This window comes from Sceloporus occidentalis, unplaced genomic scaffold, assembly GCF_023333645.1.
Source record: "Sceloporus occidentalis isolate IW3139 unplaced genomic scaffold, rSceOcc1.0.p SCAF_68, whole genome shotgun sequence".
Taxonomy (NCBI): domain Eukaryota; kingdom Metazoa; phylum Chordata; class Lepidosauria; order Squamata; family Phrynosomatidae; genus Sceloporus; species Sceloporus occidentalis.
The window spans coordinates 759,123-765,539 of NW_028317048.1; positions in this window are offsets into that span (position 1 = coordinate 759,123).

The window sequence follows — 6,417 nt, forward strand, 5'->3', positions numbered from 1 at the left end:
GGGCAAAATGTCCGCAGTTCCTAAGTGAGTAAAAACACAACAGGGAGAATTTAATCTCAAACCTCTTTTTTTCCTATGATACTGATGCATTTTTAGCCGGCTTCTGACGATTTTTTGTGCACGTTTATGGGGTTGCATTGACAGATGGGAGCACCTGTTCCCTGATACCTACATGTTCATTGGAATCAGAGAATGGTTCCTGCATGCTTAGAACATGATTTAACAATTGGTCAGCTGCCAACATGCAGACACATTTATATCAGTGGTAACCATGGAAACCAACAGTAACATTTCGTTTACTGTCACATATAGGTGGTATTTTTGTTTTAGAATCAGATCAGTGACTATTCAGCAGAGCTCTTTCTCTTTGATGGTCCTTCTCTAACATGAGACCACCAAGGAAGTGCTGCTGATTAGCCAAACAGCCAGTTGTCAGGTCCACTGCACACACATACACATAAAAAGGATTGACGGTTTAAGGTTGACACCACATTTGAGTTTAGCTTATGTGTTTAGCTTCCTGGGTCTACTCTAAATCACATCTCATATATGGTTGACAATGGAAGGATTAAAAACACATTGGGTTGGATTTAATGCTGGAGATATGTCTATTCCAAACAATTGACTAGAAATACATTAAATATATTGTATTGGAAATAAAAGATAAAAATATATTGGTTCAGATTCAAACTGCGTTGAAAAATGTCTATTTGGTTTTTTTTCATTGAAGTTCATGGGAGGATTGCTATTCAGTTACATGATAGATTTATTTCTGGCAATGAATCCAGCACAATGCCTTTAAAACATTTTAAACTCAAAACCTTCTGATTTTATGCTGACATCTTTAACGTTTACATTAAGACATCTATTTTAAATCTTCTAAGTAAATGTTATGGATAAAATAGGGTCTTTGACATTTAATGGTGATGTTAACTGAATGGTTGTTTTAGAATTTATTGAATCCACCCCTAAGGGACAGGCAGAACTAACGTAAAAAGTTTGAATTGTTTAAAACCCAAGGATTGCCCCAGGTGAACAATATAAAAGATGATTTAGTTCTGTAATACTCACAATTCCTTTTTCCTTTCGAGGGGAAAGGGGGTATTTAAGGACTCTGGTCTTTATTTACATTACTTACCAGCTCTGTAAACATTTCCTCTTTTCAAAATAATTGAATATCATTCTCAATGACTGCCATATTTACATGGTGTGAATAAAAGAAACACAGCGGAGTGAAATATTCCCGAAGACACACTTTTCATTGACATAACAAATTAAAGCTAGTTATGAAACCAGCAAGGTAAAACAGACGTATGATGGCTGAGTGAACATTAACATTTTGTGTTCTAAGTTTCTGTGAACCATTAACATTCTCAAGGTTCTGACTCAGTTTTCATTCATGGATTTAGTTAAATCTCTAAAAGTGTAAATTACATGTAAAGTACATAAGTGGCTTCTAAAGGAATTAAACATTGATAAAAAGGGCTACATGACTGAGCTTGTGAAAGGCATTAAACTATACATAGTGATGGAATTATATTTTTTAGACTACAGTGAAGGAAAAAAGTGTTTGATCCCCTGCTGATTTTGTATGTTTGCCCACTGACGAAGACATGATCAGTCTATAATTTTAATGGCAGGTTTATTTGAACAGTGAGAGACAGAATAACAACAAGATGTCTGGCCAGGTGTCTTTTATACAGGTAACGAGCTGAGATTAGGAGCACTCTCTTTAAGGGAGTTACCTGTATAAAAGACACCTGTCCACAGAAGCAATCAATCAATCAGATTCCAAACTCTCCACCAAGAGCTGTCCAAGGATGCCAGGGACAAGAATGTAGACATACACAAGGCTGGAATGGGCTACAAGACCATCGCCAAGCAGCTTGGTGAGAAGGTGACAACAATTGGTGCGATGATTCGCAAACGGAAGAAACACAAAATAACTGGCAATGTCCCTTGGTCTGGGGCTCCATGTAAGATCTCACCTTGTGGAGTTTCAATGATCATGAGAACGGTCAGGAATCAGCCCAGAACTACACGGGAGGATCTTGTCAATGACCTCAAGGCAGCTGAAATCCTGCAGCACCCGCAAGGTCCCCCTGCTCAAGAAAGAACATGTACAGGCCTGTCTGAAGTTTGCCGATGAAGATCTGAATGATTCAGAGGAGAACTGGGTGAAAGTGTTGTGGTCAGATGAGACCAAAATCAAGCTACTTGGCATCAACTCAACTCGGTGTGTTTGGAGAAGGAGGAATGCTGCCTATAACCCCAAGAACACCATCTCCACCGTAAAACATGAAGGTGGAAACATTATACTTTGTTGTTTTTCTGCTAAGGGGACAGGGCAACTTCACCTCATCAAAGGGACGATGGATGGGGCCATGTATCCCAAATCTTGGGTAAGAACCTCCTTCGGGAATAAATTAAGGGAATAAATTAAGTTAGCCAGTTCATACTACCGATTTGGTGAAAAGTTAATATCGTTATATTTGTTAAACATACAATAAAGGTTTTGTATTGTTTTTACAAGCACTGGCCATTATAATCCAGCATGCCTCTATAATTTTATTATAGATAGATTAATGAGATTTTGACATTGCACAGTCAAGTAATAAATCATACCCTTTTATATGTTAAATATATTAAAACAACCACAATGAAGGAGAAAATGTAGATAAAATGTAATGTTTCATTCAATTGCCTATTAAAAATGTAACATTAAAATGGATAGAAGAAGTAATTTAAGGTAAACAGTGGTGGAAAAGCTGACAATGCTGTATGCGGTTGTGAGGTTGGTTGAGGCAGGCTTGTTAATTTTTTTTTTGCTTTCATTTTTTAGTTCGATTTCAATTTAATTTTAAAAAGAGAACACCCACCTTTTTTATTGTTTTTTGCTTTGTTTACATAAGCCAGAATATTGTCGTAAATAAGCATTTGCTTTTTTGTGACAACGTGTGGCTTGCTTAAGAACATTTGAAACCATTTGTGGCATCAATATCTACATAATTAAACCACAAGCAGCAACGCAATTAGTTATAGGATCTGATCTTCCAGGTTACAAGAACTAGTGTTTCAAATTGCAGAGGATCATGGGTAGGTGAGTATTTGTGTGAAACCCAAAAAGAACTTATAAAGTCACTATTTATGGAAAGTTATGTAACAAAAATGTAGATATATGACTTACAACCACAGAACAATAGCAAAAAAATATAAAGGTATGTTGGGAGCTCCCTTTAAGGAACATGAAAGAGTGTTATTATCATCCTTAAGGCTAAGAAAAACAAAGAGAAAAGACTCAAAGAAAAGAACAAAAGAAGACTTGGCTTGCTCGTTGATATTCATATGTAGAACAAGTTTAAACAACGCTTATGTGATCTTCCCTGGGGTCACTCCATTAGAAATTCTATACTTTCTATTCATGTATTTTTTATTAAAATCCTCATAATTTGTTTTAGACAGAAATACAAATTTGTAATGGTCTGAAAATGAAAGTACATTACCACAATTTTTTTCACTCAGGAGAGAAACAATGACAAAAAGGTCTGCTTTATATTTTTTACATGTCATCACAGGGTAACATCAATTGACGTAATGGACAACCGATACAGCACTTTGGAGAAGAGACTGATGTGGAAAATAAATTGGTTGTCTGAGCCACTCAGCGTTGCTGCATCATTTGGCAAGTTTAGCTGAAGTTGCTACCTTCTATTAAGCTAACATAGAAAAATATGTAAAGTTACGAAATTTCATAAAATAAACCTAATGTTCTCTCTTTGAATGTCCCCCTCAGCATACCAAGACATTTTGGACAAAACTATGCTTCTAACTTTGGGGGAACAGTCCCTTTTCTATTCAAGAATGATTGTGCCCGAGTGCACAAAGCAAGGTCTGTAAAGACATGGCTGGATGAGTTTAGTGTGGAAGAAGTTGGCTGGCCGCACAGAGCCCTAACCTCAACCCCATCGAACACCTTTGGGATGAAATGGTATGGAGATTGTGAGCTAGGCCTTCTTGACCAACATCAGTGCCTGACCTCACAAATGCTCTACTGGATGAATGGGCTAAAATTCCCACAGAAACACTCCACAATTTAATGGAAAGCCTTTCCAGAAGAGTGGAAGCTGTTATAGCTGCAACGGGAGGACCAACTACACATTAATGTATATGTATTTAGAATGTGAGGTCATCAAAGTCCCTGTTGGTGTAATGGCCAGGTTTCCCAATACTTTGTCCACATAGTGTAGCCAAAACCAGGCCTAACAGTTTTTAGCACATCCAACTCCTGCATGCACTAACCTACAAACCTAGGGAGAACTTAGACAGCTGCCTGGCTCACCTATATGGCAGTCTTTCTATATGCAAATATGGCTTTATTTATGTACTTATTTATTTAGTTGCATGCCAATGGATGGTGGGGGTACCAGGAACTATTCTAGTGTCCATTACTACATTCTTCTGGCTTTACTTTAGAAATAGTGTTCTATGATTAAGAAGAGAAATTGCTTGTTAAATATTGCTGAATATTGCACATTAAACAAACGTACATAAAAAAAACAACTGATCCTTATGGGAGGTGGAAGGATGATTTGCAATAAAAAAAAAGAGTAATATTGGGCCAGTGATTTTTATCTTATTTTCCCTTACATTTTACTGAATGCTATTAAATGATGTGATCGATTAATCTCTGACATTGAATCCAGACTATTTCATATGCATTTTTAATACCCCAAGGCAGATGTATTAGGGAAAAATCATAGAACACAGACACATTTCTAAATGATTACTCATGGCAACTAGGTACCCATGAAGCTCATGGATATATGAATTTACTACTAAGGAACTGCAGATACAACTTTAGCAATTAGAAATGGGTGTATTAACTTCAGCATGGACTATGAAATTATCATGGGCTATGCTAAAGGATATATTCAAAATGTTAAAACTGTACCCATATGTTTCACATTATTAAACGCAAATATGAGTTTTTACAATTTAAAGCTCATCCTCATCCATTTTGTATTAAAACCATGTGCACCATTTTACACATAAAACATGTCAAGGGATTAAAATCATTTTCCACAAGATTATCATGACAGATACACATACTCTGAAAGTGTGGCTTTTCATGGGAAAAAAGTATGCAATTTTTTTTACAGATTTTAAAACTCACAACTACAAACATACATTACTGAAGATTCTGTAGCGCTATTACAATAGGGGAACGGTGGAAATGGACAGTGACAATAAAACCGACAAAACATTAACTAACAGCCATTAAGATATGATGATACAGAACAGTAAAAGGACCCTTCTCTTGCGAGCTTATTATTAACATTAATAAAATAAGAAGTTAGTAACAATGTTTTTTCTTTCTCTTATTTAGCCTTCGATATATTATGTATTCTTGTTTTTGTAAAATATTTAGATGACATATAACATTACAGATTTAAACAGGAAGTTTCAAGCATTTTGTTTTCCATTCCGGACATCATTTTCAAATAATGTCCTTTTTTTCATTAACCCCAACGCTGAATGAATTAAAAGATGGTGGTCTAGATCTATCAGCAAATTGGCAAGGAGAGCAATCATGTTTATATCTGTACTATTGTATTAAAAGAACACGAGTGACAGTATATAGTTCAACCACATTCTTTATTGAGTATTTATTAAGAAACAGAGGTATACAGGCACACCCAACAGACCTTTTAAGAGCCTTTAAAGAAAAAGGCACAGGAACGTAAAGTAAACATTTCCTCCCTTGCGTACATTATTGTTGCATTGCAACAGCTATGAATCGAAAAAAAGAAGCAAACGATTCTATGATTTTATGCATATAAAACCGGAGTTATAAAAAAAGGCATAATTTACAAACAATCCCTTTTGAGTTAGTACAAGAAATGCATAGCAAGTTTTTTTTTTATTATTATTATTAAAAATATGTTTCAACCAAGCACCATTGGAAGTATTTTTTTTACCCAAAAACAATTTTTTTTTTAAATTTACACTTATAGTTTTAGTGTCAGTGGAGTCATCGTCCTATTGTCACTCAAAGGATTTATTTGTTCAGATTTTCAAAATGTATATGAGCTGCGTAATATTGGGTTTTTATCAATAAGGTTCAATAAGGTATCTAAAAAGGTCATCTAAAATTTAATTTTTAACCCCTCTGCTTCTATTTTATTTATTTTTTTTACATTTTTTTATTTTAAATGAGTCTCTCATAGACTGCATTTTTTGCTTGGGAAGGTTGCATAGTATGAAAATGATCTAATATTCATTGATACATTCAGCAATTTCAGAGTTCTCTATGCTTTAGCTACTTTATACATATCATCCTCCTTTACCTAAAATTTTGATTTGAACATAAATTTAATATTTCCACAGATTAAAAAAAGGTTTCGGAAGATGCCAGAT